Source organism: Mustela nigripes, chromosome 9 (assembly GCF_022355385.1).
Source record: "Mustela nigripes isolate SB6536 chromosome 9, MUSNIG.SB6536, whole genome shotgun sequence".
NCBI classification, from domain to species: Eukaryota; Metazoa; Chordata; class Mammalia; order Carnivora; family Mustelidae; genus Mustela; species Mustela nigripes.
In genome coordinates this window covers 26,853,490-26,872,732 of record NC_081565.1, presented here as the reverse complement: position 1 = coordinate 26,872,732, position 19,243 = coordinate 26,853,490, and the positions used below count along the sequence as shown (strand labels likewise).

General features: G+C 43.9%; 1 protein-coding gene across 3 annotated transcripts in view; it reads right to left on the bottom strand.

Moving 5' to 3' along the window:
* ABCA1 (ATP binding cassette subfamily A member 1) overlaps positions 1-19,243 on the bottom strand; it is a 163,466-nt gene that overhangs the window by 115,390 nt on the left and 28,833 nt on the right. Inside the window, exon 1 of one of the 3 annotated variants that reach the window (XM_059411156.1) lies at positions 12,555-12,637. The exons of 1 other annotated variant lie outside the window; for it this stretch is intronic. The gene's annotated coding sequence lies outside the window, so the exon portion shown is untranslated. One more of the 3 variants, XM_059411154.1, reaches the window with a different exon arrangement.

Here is a 19,243-nt window from a genome sequence, read left to right as displayed (position 1 = left end):
GCAAATCCATCCTGTACCCAAGTCCTTGTTTCACTGTTGTAGAATTATGGAGAAATTCTAACAAAATGTTAGAGATAGCCCTTCTCCCCCTGCTGATTTCCATTAAACAAACACGGGCCAACCTTCAAAGGAAGACTTCAACAAACAATACAACTATTTGCTTTCTCTCTGGTGGGGGGCAGGGAGGGGGGCAGTGGTTACCCAGGACGCAGGAAAAAGAACCTTTCCTGTTGAAAAGAAATTAACCTGTCAACATTATAGATCATAGAAAAACATTTTTTTTAAGATTTTATTTATTTATTTGACAGACCGAGATCACTAGTAGGCAGAGAGGCAGACAGAGAGGGAGGAAGCAGGCTCCCAGGCGAGCAGAGAGCCCAATGTGGGGCTCGATCCCAGGACCCCGAGCTAATAACCTGAGCCAAAGGCAGAGGCTTTAACCCACTGAGACACCCAGGCACCCGAAAAACATTTTTTTTAACCACCCTCATAATGCCAAAATAAGAAGGACGTGCAAGAGAAGGAACTATTGAAGTCACAAACCCCCTGCGCTGTAGAAACACAAGCAAGCAAGTCTCCAAGAGCAATCAATCCTCTATTTGCAGACTATCATGTTCCTTCCCTCTCGTTGTTGCAGGAGGGTATTCCAAGAGAATATTAGGATAAAAGGCTTCGTGACTGGATCAGCAAAAACCACTTTGTTTGGCTTACATCTCTGAAGGGTCAACGTCTTCAGATGTCTAAACTTCTCCTAGCCTGAAGGGTTTAATTTTATAAAAGTGCTCAAAGGACTTGGGGACAGAAAAACCCAAATCCCTTCACCGGCTTCCCCCCTTCCTTTGGGCCTATGCTACTTTACAGGAAGCTCCCCCCAACCATCCTTAACTCTTTTATTTTCTTGAATTACCTGGCCTAACAGCAAGAAGGGAGGTTTTGGAGTCAGAGAAAACTGGGTTGGAATCCTGACTCTGCTCAGCAGAGCGCTGGGACTCTAGGGACTCTGAACCCCTGGATCCTCTTCATAAAATAGGACTAATAATGTATACAAAACATTAAGTCAGTTCCTGGAACAAAGTAAGTGTCCAGTAAATGGTAGCTATTATAATGATTAGTGCTGCTGACTTCACAGGGTGAAGCATTCATGAAGGGTGGGGCACAAAGTGGGCCGTTTATTAAAGGAATCTCTCTTCTCTCGTCTTTGTTCACAGAAGGTACTATTTCCCTCAAAGGCCTTTACAAAATGAACTGGAGCTCAATGTGACGGGGTGACCCTGAAATCCTGGTGCCACTTCTGGCATTGCTTTACCACAATACCCCCTCTCAGGGACCCCCACCGCTTACTTATACAATTCTCTCCACACTCTTGGCAATTGGCTCCTATTCTTCATGGAAGCACGCTGCTGCCTTCCTCCAAGTCCTCAGGGCCTGGCTCCATGTCCCTCTCCACCCCACTTGCTGCAGTCACTATGCCAACTACCTACTTGCTATCTGGACCTTATATTTCCTCCATCTTCTCAGCTCTCCTTACAGTCTTCTCCAGGGCACTGACCTATCGGGTGATCCCTGCTAAAACTGTAAGCCACGTGCACGGAGCAAGCTAGTCTGTCTCACCATCTTATTCTCTGCCATACGAACCCCAGTGGCCCGGATGACTCCACGCTCCATAAACATTTAAGGAAAGAGGGCTTCTGAAGTCCGACCTCAGGAATGGGAGAGAAGAATTAAAACAGGTTGCCTACAGAAACAAATCAGAAATTGCATTGAAAGGAAAGGTCCAGTTAGTTCAAAAGCATGACAAAATTTCCAGCTGTGCTCCAAGAAACTCGGGTTCAAGCTGGAGCACCTTTAATTTGGTTGTTCTCAAAGCTGCTCTAATTTGCTGGGAAGCACATTTATTTTCACTGCGTTCATGTGAGCAAAGAAGAATCTATAATTTTCCAGACATAGGCTCTAGAACCCCCATTAAGCATGCCAGCTTCAGGAACTCCTCCTCTGGGGGCTCAAGCCTAAACACAAGACTACCAGCACTGCTCAGGACTCTTGAACTCTACACCCATAGGCTCAAGTCAAAATCTCGCTCAATGAAGCATAGCAACACCTGGGTAAAACTTTTGCACCTCAATACTTTATTCCCTTTACTTTATTCCCTTTACTTTTGCCAAAACGAGTTATCTAATCTCCAGGCTTTTGTCCAGTTCTAGCTCACTCGGTGTGTGACCAAACCCAGCAATCTTTTTTTTTTTTTTTTTTTAAAGATTTTATTTATTTATCTGACAGAGAGACATCACAAGCAGGCAGAGAGACAGGCAGAGAGAGAGAGAGAGAGAGAGGAGGAAGCAGGCTCCCTGCAGAGCAGAGAGTCCGATGCGGGGCTCGATCCCAGGACCTTGAGATCATGACCTGAGCCGAAGGCAGCGGCTTAACCCACTGAGCCACCCAGGCGCCCCTAAACCCAGCAATCTTGTCCAGAACACCTTTCACCAGCCAGCTCTTACGGCTGAGAAGGCTTGCGTCCTGTGTCTACGACGCTTGCTTCTGCAGCCCAGCAGGGACCAGGTAACTAGGCAAGTGGGAATTTACTCCTGGTTCTTGGCCAGACACACAGGAGTGCAGGTAAGCCCTGCCCTCCCAACTTGACCATTGAAGTCCTTCTCTAGAGTGACCCAAACAAACCATGTTGCTGGCTCTTGCTAAGAAGAGGAATAAGATCACAAGTTTAAATCCGCATACTTGTGATTCTGAAAAATAAAAACTGAAGGATCTTAGCCTTTTTTTTTTTTTTTTTTTTTAAAGTACTAGCCACATGAACTCTATTATTTGAGGTTTGGGAGGTTCTTCTCAGAGGAAACAGAGTTGCCTTATTCCAATATTAATATGATGATGAGTATTCCTTCTAGAAAGCAGGGTCGCTGAGATTTTCACAAGTCAAACATTTTATGTGTCATATTTTAAAAAGTGCTCAAGGAGAAAACAACATGAAACTTGGGTAGAACTCTTGCTAGCCTACTTTTTTCAACAGTGGTTTTATAGCGGCATTTAAATACCTACACAATCAGGCAGCCATGCTAAGCATCTACTTCAGGAGAGCACCAGCATCCCCAAACAGAGCTCAGCATAAAGAACAGAGTGCCTTTTGGTCCCTGAATCCCACGGGGGCACCAGCACTCCCCTTAATGGAACCCACTGTCAGACAACCCTCCGTTTGCTCAGCAGAGGAGGAGAAAGCCAAGCTGTGATCATGTGAAATGTGACTGGGATTAAAAACTGGAAAATGGCACTAATTCCACTAAATTTGCAAATCCTGCAAAAGGACTGACAACTGAATAAACATAACTTGACCAAAGGCTTTCTTTCTCTTGAATTCAAGGTCCTTGTTCAATGAACACAATCATTAAAGTTAAACACACACACACACACAGCAGTCTGCCTTGAATCACAATTCATCTTAACCAGCCAAAATTAGCACAGGGTTTTGTACTTTTGCATAAAGGAAACAGATCCCAGCAAAGGCTGAAACTTCAGCACTGCTGTGGGGATTTCCTTCCGATTCAAACTCATAACCAAAGAGCGTTTTTACTGCAGAGAGAGAACGAAAAAAAAAAAAAAAAGTTGAAAAACCCCCTTAAGATTCAAACTGGATCAACAGACAATGAGGCGAGCCCAATTTTCAAGGATTCAGTGTCCATTGTAAGCTGAAAAGGACAGACCTTTATAGACACAATTTCTTTTTTCTCTCCTGAAAGGACACTGTAAATATCACCCAAAATGTTGGTACATCAGTAAGAACCCCGGATTAAAGACATACGGGGCCAAGTTTTTAATTTCCAGTTAATGACCGCTGGGGTGTGAATCTAGGCGAGTCCCTCTCCTGCTCTGAGCCACAGTACAGAAAACAAGTCTTGATGATGAAGAGGTTGGAGGAGAAGATCTTCTGAATCTAAAAAAACTGCCTGGAGCTTGGGGATCAGACTCAAGTTTGAATCCCAGGCATTGCCATTAGCGAACTACGTGAACTGAACAAGTTACTAACCCACTCTCTGTATCAGGTACACCATCTGAAAATGGTGGCGCCCTCCACATTCCCCCAAATGTGAGAGGAGGCCACATAAGAAGGATTTAAGAGCTACTCAAATTCCAGAGCCTGGGTTGCTCAGTTGGTTAAGTTTCTGCCTCCAGCCCAGATCAGGACCTGGGGTCCCGGAATCGAGTCCCCCGGCTCGGTGGGAAGCCTGCTTCTCCCTTTGCTCTTCCCCCAACTCATGCTCGCTCTCTCTCTCAATCTCTCTCTAATAAATAAATAAAATCTTTAAATAAAAAAAAGAGCTACTCAAATTCCACTTGGAGGATTTTAGATGGCCAGGCACAGTATTAAGCTCGGACTCACACCATGAGAAAAATTTAATCTTTTCAGCATTTTTTTGGCCTTTACAAAAATTTTTGTTACATTAAGGAGAAAGTCTGTGTTTGGCCTTTTCTTCAGCACCTCTTTAACACAGACCAATTCCGCTTTTTAACAAAGTAAGAAGAAGTGTCACAGTCCGTTAGCATGTTTGAAAACAAGTTTATTTTATAGACAAGACTGTTGAGAAAAGTTGTTTTCACTCTATTTTGTGACTAACCTTTTATTTGAGGCAACTGTGATCAGTTCTCAATTTAGAGGACACACGTAAGGTTGACTTTTAAAAATCCATTAATGATTACAAAAACGTGGGTCAACTGAAATAACTTGAATGGGTGATGTGCCGCCTACCAAAGATACAGTGACAATGACAGGAGGTGACCTGGTGGAAGGCCTAGTCCTCGGCCGTGCTCGCATCTACCCACGGCTGGCGGGAGGAATGTCAGTCAGTGAGGAACAGGAGCAGAGGGCATAGTGCAAACAGAAGCAGCCGCAGAGGATGAATGTGAGACTCCAGAACAATGAGAAGCCAAAAATTAGCCAGGAGGGGCTCCTCAAGTCAAAGTCAGAGGTATGAGGAAAACCTGTAGAGGGAGATTCAGTTAACAAATTGTTATTAAGCCACACTCATCACTGGCGAAAAACCGAGTCAAGTTCAGGGATGCCTCTTATAATGGAGGACAAAGCTGTGAAAAGTCTTATTTCAAAGAGCCCTGAATGCCAAGCTAAAAATCGTTATGGTGGCAGAGCCTCAAAGTCTTTTGACATTTGTTCAGAACCCCAGCACTTTACACAGTGTTTGAAAAAATCTCTGCTGAAGAAACGAAAACCAGTTTCGTGGTAGTTTCTGCATATTAACACATTTTTCTAATCATTCATCTTCCTCTTCCCTCCCTCTTCCACTACCAAGGACCACACCTCACCCCAGCCACCGCCACCTCCATCCCAAAGTCCTGCATCTGGGAGTAGAGAAGGATGCTCAGGTCAATGTAAACTCTAGTTTGGGTCTTCACATACTCGCTGCCTTTCCAAGGAAAGCTATCGCTTCCCTCAGTGTTGCCTTTATGACAAACTTCGATCATCTAAACACCAGATGCAATCGATTTCACACTGCCACCGCCTTGGGGACTTGCTTCTTCAAGGAAACAAGCTTGGTTTGACCCTTGGCAAAAGCAATTATTCCCAACCTGGCATCCCACAGGAATTTTGCAAAGCAAGTGTAAATAGGGATATGAAACTTCTTTGCGGCATCTTTCCTCCTCTTGTGCCCCTTCCTCCAAGTCTAAAACCTCTTGTTCCTTTTTCTCCCTTCTTCTTCCTTCTGGTCCCAATCTGTTTTGATCTCTGTAACAACAAATTCAGGACAATGCTTCAGAAAGCTCTGTGTCTTGCCCACCTACCCCCAGTGAGAGTCTACCGCGGTGTTTAGGAATATCCTTATCTGGTTAGTCCAATTCTCATCCTCTCATAGGCACCGGCACTCCTTTCCACATAATTGCTTAAATAGGACTACGGCGTGAGTATGAGATGCAAAACCTATACCCATAATGGAGATATATCCAGGCCTGAGAGTCCAAATGAATATTTTATCTCCGAGAGATCCTCCAAATGGTGAAGTGGAGACAAGAACGATATCTCAATAAATCATATTTGCTCTATTGAAATGTATTGAGATGAACCAACTCCTCCTTCCTTTGCATTTCAGATGAGAACGCCTTTTTGGATCTATGATTCACAACTTCCTCCATTAACACAGATAAAAAGGCAATTTTAACAGCTGTTTGCCTGTACTTTCCTCTCTTCCCATCACCTTTTTTTTTTTTTTTAAAGATTTTATTTATTTATTTGACAGAGAGAGATCACAAGTAGGCAGAGAGGCAGGCAGAGAGAGAGAGAGGAGGAAGCAGGCTCCCTGCTGAGCAGAGAGCCCCATGCGGGACTCGATCCCAGGACCCTGAGATCATGACCTGAGCCGAAGGCAGTGGCTTAACCCACTGAGCCAGCCAGGCGCCCCTCCCATCACCTTTCTGTGTCACCTTCACACTCATCAGGAATACTCGTAGGCATTTCCTGGGCGTCTTCTCTCAACCTCACAAAACCCACATGATCTGTTACACTAATGTTGAGGAGGCCCTGCAGGATATATCTCTGAGCAGCCACAATCAAAGAATCATCCTTTTCCTAAATTCAGACCTAGAGCTGGAGGATGTAAACATTAGAAGGGCTCTTTAAAAGTCATGTGCTTCCTCCGCTTTCATTTTATAAACCAAGAACATAAATCCTGGAAAAAGTAAAATGACTTCCCTGAGGACACATGGCTCTTTAGTGGATTTCTGAAATTATATGTAGAATATAATTATATGTAGTTACACATAAAATTTGAAATGTACATAACTATGTATGTTTTTTCTGAAGAGAATCCACTGTTTTCATTATATGCTCAAAATTGTTAAAAATCCTCTCCCAATAAATGATTGGTTATATATGTAAAAATTTTTTTCTGGGAAATGTCCCACACTAAATACCAGTTATGATAAAACATCTGGACTTCAAGACTAGCCAGATAAAATGCTTTGGCTTCCAAAAGCTTCTTGGAAGTTGGATTTGGCATAGAAAATGCTGCAGAGTTTTAAACAAATACACACACATACACACACACAGAATGAAGAACAGATCTTATGCATAAAAGGTTATTTTGTTATTTTCAAAGTATTTAAATTCTATATTCCTTGGTGAATTATCTCATTCTTGTCTTAAAAATTAATTAATGTGCAAATCAAAGTATTTGACAGTGAGATGTCACAGATTAAAGCATTTTCGCAAATCACAGCTGCCTCAAAAAAGAGAAATGAAACTGAATGGAATCAGAATTGTTTGTTCTACAAAAACTAAGCTGGCCTAAATTGACTATGTGCTAACATTTCTCAATCTCTATCATAAACCTAACCTTCACTATTATAACTCACATCCCTCTATTTCTAATGCTTTTCTACAATTATCCCATCATTCTAATTTGTCTTTTAGAATACAGCAAGGAAACATTAGTTTCCTGTTGTCTTTGTCTGACTGGTTCAAGTCAGCTTTTATTGAACCCCTTTCACATCAAGGGGGCTGAATTAAAGACTGGGGAGAATGAATCAAAGACGTTCTCAAGGAGAAGCTTACACTCAAGAGGAATACAAACAAATGTTAACTATAACAAAAGAATGCAATTAAATACATGGCATGAACACTGCAGTGATCCAATCTTAAGGGAGTAAAAAAGAAGGGGCTAATTTTCACTCTGTGTTGGCAGGGAGGAGGGAATCCAGCTTACGAAAGGGATGGCATTCAAATCAGGTCTTAAAGTTAAGTTTTCAAAATGGAAACAGACAGGACTTCAAAGTTTATTTTGTTCCAGGACCCATGTGTGATGCACCTGCAATTTGTTGTCAGCATGAATCCTTTGCTTTCATACAGTTCATCATCTCAACGGAATGCAGAGTAACTGAAACTCTATCGGAAAGCAATTTTACATAAGAGATTTTCATTCTCTGGCCTTAAATACTTCCAACATGTACCATTCTAATAGCATGTATGCTGGTCACCTATCCAGGAAACTATTTTGGGGTTAAAATAACCAGATGAAAAGGAGAATCACTCTTTGCCTTTTGCTACTATTTCTTTTGTCAAAACTGGGTATTTTGACAAAGTCCTTACCTGGATATTGGTAAATTCATGGAAATTGATGCAACCTCAGCTTCACTACCTAACAAACTCCATGAGCAGGCTCCTTAACCTGTCTATACCTCAGTCTCCCACTCTGTAAAATGAAGATAATAATAGTACCTACCCTCACGTTGTTCCCATGACAATGAACGGAAGCATCATCGAAAATGCCTAAATCAACATTCAGCACCCAGGAAATCAACAATAAATGAAACTGCTTCTAACCAAGCAGAAATACTTTCTAAGAATTGATTTCTAATTTGCTATCACAATTTCATTTTTTACAAAGCAGACTTTGAAACTGTAATTACTTTCAAAGAAAGATGCCTTAAGAAATGGCTAAATTTGATTCCTAGACAGTAATAGCAATAACAGAGAAATAGCTTATTTCAAAAGGTCCACAACATAATGAAGGATAAAACAAGCAGGAACTGTATTGTACTACAATTAAAAAAAAAAAAAAAAACAACCTCCCATGTTAGAATTGACAGCTAAACTAATAGTTCTTCTTCCTTTGTCTTTTGTTCCTTAGATTTTTATGGCCAAATACTCTGCCCTTCCATTCTATATGTATTACACAGGAAAACACTTTGATAGCATAGACCTACTTACAAATATCTGACTGAAGCAATAGTAAAATTTTCATTTTAAACCAAGAAAAGTATTCGAGTTGAGTACATTTTATTGTCTGTTCTTTCCATGGTGTCACAATCCCCTGCGCAACCTATGTCCCAAGCTGAAGAGAATTTGGTTGGCTCACTCCCAAAAAACAAGGGAAATACGATACAGGCTGTAGAGTCTGATAAGGTCTCCAGCAGATGAATGTACCATAAACATAACAAGCATCCTCAAAAGTCCTCTGCTTACAGCAGCTGAAATTGTTCCCACCTCAACGTTTAGTGTGGGCATTAAAGTACTCTGGGACTCACTGGCTGGGTTCAAATCTTAGTTTTGCCAACTCGCAAGACGTGTGAGCAGGGAAAAGTTCGCTAACCTCTCAGTCTCTTCATTTGTAAAATAGGAATAATAAATGGGTTTGCTGTAGAGATTAAATTGGTTAGAATTTGAAAAGCATTTGGACTAGTGCTTGGTACATAGTGCTATATAGTGTCTATTAAATAAACATTGCAATAACGTTGGCATTTATGATTATTTCCACATGCAGATATGAAGAGGGTCTCCGTTTTTTTATGTAGGCCCTCTCCCAGAACAGTTAAATAAAACAAATTTTCAGAAAGATCATTTAAAAGCTGATGTCGAAGTAACAGCCATAAAGAGCATTTTACTTGCATTATTTAATACACAGTAAATTAAAATGTATTTGGATTTGAGAAATACAAAACCACATGTCTACTGGTAATTTCTAGATATCCAAAATGTTCATAATTAAAGAGTCTAAGGTAATGTCACTTAATTACAAGCTAAAAACTGAAATAGCAAAACTATTGACAATTCTCAATCGCTATGAGCCTAGCATAAGTCGCTTGGTTGACGGGAAGTCAGATCCCTAAACAAATATTTTTGATGGAAAAATATTCCAACTTCTCTCCATATAAGGTAAATACTACAGAAGATAATAAAAAGCTGTGTTGCTGAGTTTCATTCATTTTTAATAATGTAATCATTGGACTTCCTAGAGCAGAGGTTGAAAACAACCAAGCCCTAACCACCCTTTTTCAATCCTGAACTGACCATAGTCTCACATGAACTATAAATATGCCCTAAGTAAAAAATGTGTCCATTATAGGCCTCTATTTAGATGTAAATTAAAAGATTTAGGAGAGTTGGGATTTCAAAAGCTCATGAGGATAGGATACACACGTATCACTGGTGGCCCCTTCAAAATCAGGTATGTCATTCTGGAACATGAGACTTGTCCTTGCAAGGGAATTACTCTGACTAGAATAGCAATTCTTGTCCCTTAAGTGGATTGTGGTTATCATTAAGCCTGGTCACTCTGATTCTACCGCTGTTTGTTTTTGTTTTTTCCAAGCAGATACCTGCATATCCAATATTTTTTTTAAGATTTTATTTATTTATTTGACAGATCACAAGTAGTCAGAGAGGCAGGCAGAGAGAGAGGAGGAAGCACGCTCCCCGCTGAGCAGAGTGCACCATGCGGGGCTTGATCCTAGGACGCTGGGATCATGACCTGAGCAGAAGGCAGAGGCTTTAACCCACTGAGCCACCCAGGCGCCCCGCATATCCAATATTTTTTTAACTCTATCATGAATTATTTGCTTTATAGGAGCAGTTGGGGAACAGGCTGACAATGGAAACTTTGTACTTGAAAATTATTATTCTATCTGAAGAGGTTCTACTCCAAAACATTCTTCATGCTTTCACACTTTCTTTGATATGGGAGAAGTGTCTCAAGGGAATGATTCAAACAACAGAAAGCCTCCATTATTTTTGTGGTAGGGATGAGGGAAAATGGGCTGAAATCAAAAGGGAGATGAGAAATGAAGAACTTTGTTAGTTAGGATTTAAGTTCTGTCTGAAAAGAAGACCAAAACTTAGGTTTGGGTCCCAAACTATTGTTAAAAGAACCAGTAAGACTGCCTTTGAACTTGGAAAATTCTGTGAGGTATGGGGGGTGGGGGGGGGGTGCAGATGGGGCCTTAAAAAGTAACTTGCTGATTTTCATCACCAAGGAAATGCTTTATAATATCAAATTTGTCCTCCTTTACGTTAATGCATATATCACTCACTTTGTGAGGTGTCACTGAATAATAGTTTGGGGCTTTAAAAAGCTGAAGATATCAACACTGCAAAAGATAAGGGCCGATTACTTCCCAGAGCCTGACGCTTCTCTCTCTCTCTCCATCTCTCTCTCTCTCACACACACACATACACACACACATACACGCGCACGCACACCTTGTTTATTTCCTTCTATAAGATTAAGTGCTGAAAAACAGACACCTACACACATTCATGGCACTGGCCCACGCCAAGAACCTTCTCATGTAACAAGGGTCTGGGAATCGGGAAACGTTCTGATTTAAAAAAAAAAAAAAAAAAAAAAAAAAGACCTTTTCGCCTGATCCCCCAGGCTTCCTCCCAATCTCCAACCATCCGTCTTCACCGGATCTTAGTCGGAACCCAAAAGCGACAGCCCCTTGTGAAGCCCGGTCCCCCCCTCCAACCACAGGGTCGATTCCCAGGCCGTTCGGACAGGAGGCGCTGCGGGCCAGTCCCCCGGGGCCACCGGCAGCCAGAGCCCAGCCTTCCCCCACCTCCCCACCCAGCCCAGCCCGGCGGCGGAGCTTCGAGTTCTGCGCCGCCCGCCGGGGTTACTCCCGGTCATTCCGCGGCACCGGCTTGCCCCAGCTTCCCCATCCGTGCCCGGCCTGAGGCCGCCCCAGGAGACTAAACGGCAAAGGGCAGGAAGGATGGGGGGGGGGGGGGTGTCGGGGAACCGGCATCTCAGCTCCAGGTCTCCGCAGGCTCTTCTTCTAAGTCTTTTGTTTTTAAAAGGAACAAAACGCGTCCCCTCGCTGCGCGAGGGACACCAGCTGGGTGAGCGCACGGGGACCAGACGCAGGACCCCAAGTCAGACAAAGCCCCCGAGGCCTCAAATGATCAACAGCGCTACAGACCCCGTGTGGGACACCACCCAGTCGAGTTCTTGGGGAACAAGAACGCGCCACTCCAATCCGGGGGCGGACGGGGCGGATCCCCAGGTCAGACCCCGACTCAGACCAGCTCCTTAACGCACTGGGGAGTCAGTACTGGCATTTGTCCCGGTGGGCGCCGGCCGACCCGCAGCCACAGGGGTTTCCAGCCGGCTCAGGCTCTTCCGAACAAAGGGAAGCGCTCCGAGCTGGGACTGCCACTTTCCGCTCCCCCACCCCCAGCCCGTGCATCAGCGCCCCCAGTAAGACCAGAATCCACCCCCGCCCCAATCGCACTGCGCCCGCGGTACGGCTCCCGGGTCTCCACGCCCAGAGATGCTTCCCCGGCCCCACCCCCGGGTGAGCCCCGAACGCAGCAGCGCTAGCGTCTCTGGGTCGCTGGAGCTCGTTCTAGGACGTCCTCTCCATTTACACCGCCCCCGCCCCACTTGCGCTGCAAGAGGTGGGGGTTCGGACTAGTCCCCGAAACCCAGCGCTTCCCAGAGCCTCCTCGGCCCCGAAACAAAACAATAACGCCCAAGTCACTGGAGAACCTCTTACCTGTTTTCCACTTTTGTGCGTGCGTCTTTGTCCCCAACCCCTTGAAAAACCCTTCCGGAGAAGGGGAAAAGAAAAATAAAATAAAATAAAATAATAAAATTTTAAAAGGGGGAAAAGAGCAAAGCGGCCCCGAGAAATTGGCTCTGGCTGCGCCGGTCCTGCGGCGCCCCCTGCCCTGCGGCGCCCCCTGCCCTGCCCACCTGCCCGAGGAGAGAGGTGTCGGCTGGGCTCGCCGGGTCCCTGCCCCACTCACTCTCCCTCAGAATTACCGGGGTTTTGCCGCGACTAGTTCCTTTTATAGATTCGGCTGCGCTGAGCACCAGGGTTACTATCGGTCAAAGTCTGTTCTCTCCCTCCTTCCCCGCCCCCTTTCCCGGCCTCTGTTTATGTAGTTCAGTCACTCAGCAGAAAGCACGTGGAGCCGCGCCCCGCCCCTTAAACGGGCGACGTCCCGCTGCTCCCGGCAGGGCTGGGGGCGGGGGGCGGGAAGTGGGGGGCGCTGCTGGCCTAGCGGGTCCAGGGTGGGTGCCCCCTGCCCTGCACGAGTCTGCCCGCCTGGGAAGAGCGGGAAACCTGGGGCTTGGGGCTGAGTCAGAGACTGTCTCCTCCACGTTTCCTTCGGCCAATAGCAAGAGTGGAAATCGCTTCCTCTAAACTCCTGCTTTCAGCATGTTTTTTTTTTCCTTTGTTACTTTACCCAGTCGGAGGGATTGAGGGCCAAAACCCCTCAGGACACCAACCCTTTGGCCTTCCATTTCAAATGCCCAGGGTGTGGGGGGAGGACGGAGAGCCTCCGGATAATTAGCAGTTTTTGTTTTCCACCCCAAACCCTGACTTTGGTATTCAATAGGAGATTTATTTATTGCCTTTGGGATTCCCAGCCTGGGCCTCCTAGGTCTGTGGAAGGGACAATGAAAAGCCTCTTCCTCCTTCTCTTTGCAAACTGGGGGGAGGTAGGAGGCCACAAAAAAATGACACAGTGAACCAGTCCCCTTTATACTTTCATTATATCGGTCAGAGCCCCAGTGATAAATACACAGAGCCTGTGTTTTGGCTTCTATAGATTTGCAAAGTGCGGCTAGAAAATCACCGTTGTGAAATTATATAGCCATTCCAGTTCTCCAGCTTCCTCCTCTGGCTGAGCCACGACAGTCAGCAGCAGACTGCCCATAACTTTTGAGGGACAGAGGCAGAAGTACCAACAGAGGCCCACATACTTTGTCTAAATATCTAAGTCATAAATCAAGCCAACAAACTTGTAAGATAAAGGTCTCCTACCTTGACAAAGATGTATTTGAAGCAATCTGGAAGGGCAGGTTCACATTAGGACTCTTCACAGTCTGACCTGACTTCTGGCAAGAAAGTGGGAGAGTGAGGTGGTGGGCCCCCAAAGCCCTGCTCTTCCCACCTCCAGCTCTGTCATATGTCAGGAGAATTTCAACTGTGTGCATGTGGACCCCAGCTGCACAAGGTCCCTCCACACTACACCACTGTCAAGGCCACAACCTGGGCAGGTGCACACATCAGTGGTTCTGATACTCAGGACAGATGTGGTGAGGAGGCCCATGCAAACTCCAGAAGTGCACTTAGAGGCCTTAGGGCAAGGAGTTCTGGGTAGTCATAACGCTGGTGGCATGGCCCCTTGGCTACGTGTATGGCTCACCCTTAAGAAGGATTGAAATTTGAGGAGGGCCAGAGTCAAGCCTTCTGAAGCCTGGGACGAGCATCTTGCCTTGGCTCAAAGGATAGCCATGGCCAACAGACTGGGTTCTGAGTCAAATGTGGCCAAACCCCATGATGTACAAATTTCTGTCTCCATTTCTTCATCTGTAAAAGAAAGAGACTATGTATGCTCTCCCTGCTTCACAGGGATTTTCTGAAAGTGAATTTTGTTCATTTGACCCCCTTGGAAGAATGACACTGTAAACAAAGAGGGTGTTATTAGCTGATTTTTACTGTCATTTTCAGATACCAGCCATGGCCTACAAAGTTTTTCCCATGCCAAACCATTAAACTCCAGGTCTTGTTAAGAGTTCAAAGTAAACTCTCTGACCCTCTAGATACAAAGGAAAGCTCCTACAGGAGCCGATACCGTAATTCCAAGTATGATCAGAAAATTGAATAAGTGTCCCAGACTCTCCATCCCCTGCCTTATCACCCACCCTCCACCCACCTGTCACGGTGCTTAAAATCCCACCACCAAGGGATCCCTGGGTGGTTCAGTCAGTTAAGCCACTCCCTTTGGCTCAGGTCATCATCCCAAGGTCCTGGGATCAAGTCCCACGTCGGGATCCGCCTCTCTCTCTGCCTCTGCCTGCCACTCTGCCTGCTTGTGCTCGCGTGCTCTTTCTCTGACAAATAAATAAATACATAAAGTCTTTTTTTTTTTAAATCCCACCACCAAAATCATTGTTTTTGGAATTTTGAAGCCAATGTTTCTCAAGAAAACACCTATTAAAGTAATCCCTCAGAATGTGCCACTGGAGAATGAGTGACTGTAAATTCTGTACAAGACAAAGATAGGATTCTGGAGAAAAGAGATGAGCCCAAGAAGAATAAAAGCCTCAGAGAGAGGAAAGCCGATGATTTGAAATTAAAATTAAAATTAAAAGTCTATGGCTCCGGGGTGCCTGGGTGGCTCAGTTGGTTAGGCAACTGCCTTCGGCTCAGGTCATGATCCCAGGGTCCTAGGATCAAACCCCAAGTCGGGCTCCTTGCTTGGCGGGGTGCCTGCTTCTCCCTCTCCCTCTGCCTGCTGCTCCGCCTGCTTGTGCTCTCTCTCACTGTCAAATAAATAAATAAAATTAAAAAAAGAAAAGAAAAGAAAAGAAAAAGTCTATGGCTCCAACACCAAATATGACTTTTTTTTTTTGAGAGGGAGGTAGGGGTTGGGGAGGGGCAAAGGGAGAGAGAGAGAATCTCATGCAGGCTTTACATCCAATGCCAAGCCTGACCTGGGCTTGATCTCACAACCTGGAAATCATGACAAGAGCCACAATCAAGAGTCAGACACTTAACTGACTGAACCACCCAGGTGGCCCATGACCATTTTTAACTAAGTGCTAGCAATCTTTGGTGTCAAGAATCTGATCACCTCTGCAACGAACACATGAACACACATGTAATGGTTGAAACATGTTTATTAGTCTTGTTGATTTCAACCAATAATGGAGCCCAAGCCCCTGAAGAGGCTAAGTGACTTAGTGAGGTGACCCAAGGACTTACGTCTGAGGATACCAAGCCCATATTTGCAAGTGTGAAGGGTTCATGTGACAAAAATACTGAATTCCAAAAGTTGGAGTGTAAGGGGATGTGTCTCTTGAGAAAGTGTCAGTGCGAGTGCACTCCCTTGAGTAGCATGCGTTGATCTGTTCCTGAGTATGCCGTAGTGAGCTTTTCTCCACTCTTTTGATTCCTGCTAACACCAACACAAAAAATCCCAAGTCCCCATATCAGGTGACCTTTTCCAAACATTAAGTAGGAAGGCCCATTCTTTGTTGCTGTTGCTCTAGAGAAGCTGATTCTGTAAATGTAGCCCAGGTCGCTGGAAGTTCTATTCTGAGATCACCCTGGCGTCTCTTCTAATTACAGACTTGCTGCCCTTCAGGCAGCTGTGGCCTTGGGGACCCTGCTAGAGGTCATGGAACTTCAGAAAAGCTCCGTTTTATCACTCCATTGAGATTTTTAAATTAGGGATTGCCTAAAAGGCTTTGTTTGGATGTTTCTTTGTTAGATAATATCTATTAAGTGGTCTGCATAAATGTACAGATACACATTGTTTAAAACATAACTGATTTTTCACTACAAATGTGTTTTTGGTTGGTAGGCACACTCTGGTTTCCTTTGGAAACTGAAAAAATACAGTATTCCAGGAAGTCAATGAAGAACAAAAAAGAAAGTATTCTAAAAAATAAAATAGCTTTTCAAGCTTAATGTGTTACAATTAAGACCTAATAGCTGGATTTTTTTAGAACTCTTGGAGAATGTGAGGTGCCTCAAAATTAAGGGTAAAAAAAAAAAAGGTAATTCTTTTCCTCATATAAGAAGGAATAAAAGGACTTAGCATTCATATTTGAGTCAGTTTAATTCCAACACATGGCTGGACACAAATCATCAAGCAATCAATATTCAAATTAATCATTCAAATTAAAAATATATAAGGAATACTATTATCTATAGAGTAAACCAGGAAACACACAGGCCCTGAATACATACAAATTCAATTTAATTGGGCCAATGCAATCAGTTGCCTTCTGTATTAATGTGATTCCTACTGACATGTAAGCAACATTCAAAATCATTATTGCTTCTGGACTTGAGTAAGATGTTTGTTCTGCTTGTCATTGGGATCAGCAAGTTAGCCTGAATTATAGACAGATATATTCCTCTGAATTACTAGTTGATCAATGACTTGTAATTCTTTTTAAAAGCCATCCTGCCAGGGGAGCCTGGGTGGCTCAGTGGGTTAAAGCCTCTGCCTTTTGCTCAGGTCATGATCCCAGGGTCCTGGGGTCCTGGAATCCTGGGATCCTGAGATAGAGCCCCGCATTGGGCTCTCTGCTTGGCAGGGAGCCTGCTTCCCCCTACTCTCTCTGCCTGCCTCTCTGTCAAGTAAAGAAATAAAATCTTTAAAAAAAAAGAAAGAAAGAAAGAAAGAAAATCTTAAAAAAAAAAAAAAAAGCCATCCTTCCAATATACCACTCTTTAAGCGCTCCTTCTCTTAATAGCCAAATTCCTTCTCTTAATAGCCAAATTTCATCTCTGCTCCTTCCCTTTTATCGAAACTCTCCAGCCCACTTCAGGCCAACTCCTGCTGCCATCACTGAGTGTGTTCTGTCCAAATTCATTAATGATCTCCTTAAAAAGAAAAAGAGAGGCATATGTGTTGTCTTTTTTAAGATTACAAAATAGTTTCAATGTAGAAAAATAGAAAAATATCTCAAACACAGAAAGACAGCTTCACTGGTAATGCCGATGACCTCTTTTAAGTCCTTAGGCTACCTGATCTCTGTCTGGTACTTGACACTTTTAACCACACCTTCCTTCCTGAAACTAGTTCTTCTCTTGTATTTCATGAATCTGGTTTTCTTTCGACTCTCCTGTCTCTTTAGCTGCTCTTTTTCTGACTCCTCTTTCCTTACAGAGATGTCTCCCGTTACTGGTTTTCTCGTTTTAGTTCTATATGCGCCACTCCTGTGGCTTCTCGTAAACCGTGTATCTCTAGCTCCCTTCTCTTTGCTCAGCGCCCAGACTGTGCTTCATATCGCATAGCAGAGCATCCCACAGGACCAGCCGCGCTAGAGTCAGCTCAGTCCTGCTCAGAAGAGCGGTCTGTGTATATTCCTCTCAACTCTGCGATGAGTGACTTCCATGGAGCTAGCTTAAAACTCAGCCAACAGTGAGAATATTTACATCATTGGAAATTGGATATAACCAAGGCTTTCTTTTTCTTTTCCTTTCCTTTCCTTTCCCTTTCTGTTTTTGGAAAGGAGGTTGTTAACACTTATTAGCACAACACTGAACAGGACAATTTCAAGTAAACCCCCAAAGCAATTTTCTTATCTTCTCTTTAACTTGCCCTTCTCCATCTGCATTTTTTCTTTTTGCATTTTATTTTTAATGTCATTTAATAACCTCATCATCCACTCAGTGACTATGGGAAATCATAGTCATACTTGCTTAACTTTCTATCTTTCTCTCTCTGTCTCCATCTTTCTCTTATCATTCTAAAAACCACCAAAGTCAGGTCACCTGGACTCCCTAAGTATCTCTTAAATCTATCCTTTCTCCATTGCCCTGCCAAAGGCCAAGCCAAAGGCCTGGGGCTTCTGTGTTGTAGTAACCTCTAAACTGCTATTCCTGCCTTTAGTTTCTTCCCCTTCCTATTTATCTTCCCTGCTACAATGGAGTTATTTTTGCTTGGGGAGGGAGAAAGCTAAGAAAACCAGCAGAAAAACAAAAACTGTCTAATCGTATCTCCTCCCCACCCCCACCCAAAATTTCCTAGTTCTCCACTGCTTACAAAGAAAAAATGCCCTCAATTCCTTAAGAAAGCCTACAAAGGCCTCTGCAAACGTTGACATCTAAAAGTCTTTAATGCCTAATTGTAGGCCTGGCTGCCTCCTCCATCCCCCAGCCCCCAACCCTATCTCACCTCACCCCAAGCCCCATTCCACAAACTTTCCCAGTCTCTGCTCCAGTAGCTTCCCCATGTTGGGAAACCCTACTCATCTGTGCCCCTAATCCTCCTGGGGCAGAGTACATACTGGGGAATGCGGGTGGGGTTACACAACTAACTCCGTTGTCCTAGGCTTCTAGAAGCAGGAGGCCAAAGGGACGGAGGAGAGAAAGGGTACAGAAACCACTTCCTTTAGTAGATGGAAAGGTGTGGGACACAGGGTGTATGAAAGAGAAGGAGAGAGAATTATTAGAGACAGATATTTTTTAAGTACCCAAATTAGTGGGCAAATAATACTGTCAGCTCAGAGCCATTTGTAAGTGTAACAACAGATTCAAAGGATAGACAGTGCCTTTAAGCTTGGAAAGAAAATAATTGGACTCTGGGGATTAAAAGAAATCAAGCATTTATCATAACAGAAGTGATGTATGTGCATTCTTCTCTCCTTATTCAGTGTGTTGTTTTGTTTTGTTTCCCTCTCAGTGTGCTTTTTTGACACCTGTTTAGAATTCATATTCCTGGCTGTGATTTCTGGGAGGGAGGACTGGTTTCATTTCTTAGCCAGGAACTTTTCTTCTCTCTGATATAACAGTAAGAGAGTAAGTCATTAAAAACAAAGAAATCCTAGAAAATTCCAGATTCCCCTTTTCTCTTAAGCCTCTAGAGACGCAAGCCTCTCTTTTTCCCCTTCAGCATTTTGAGGACAATTCCTTGAGGAATGGTTTTTCCCTTTGTCGACCCCTCGATGGCCTTGTATTGGTTTGACCTATCCTTGCTTGC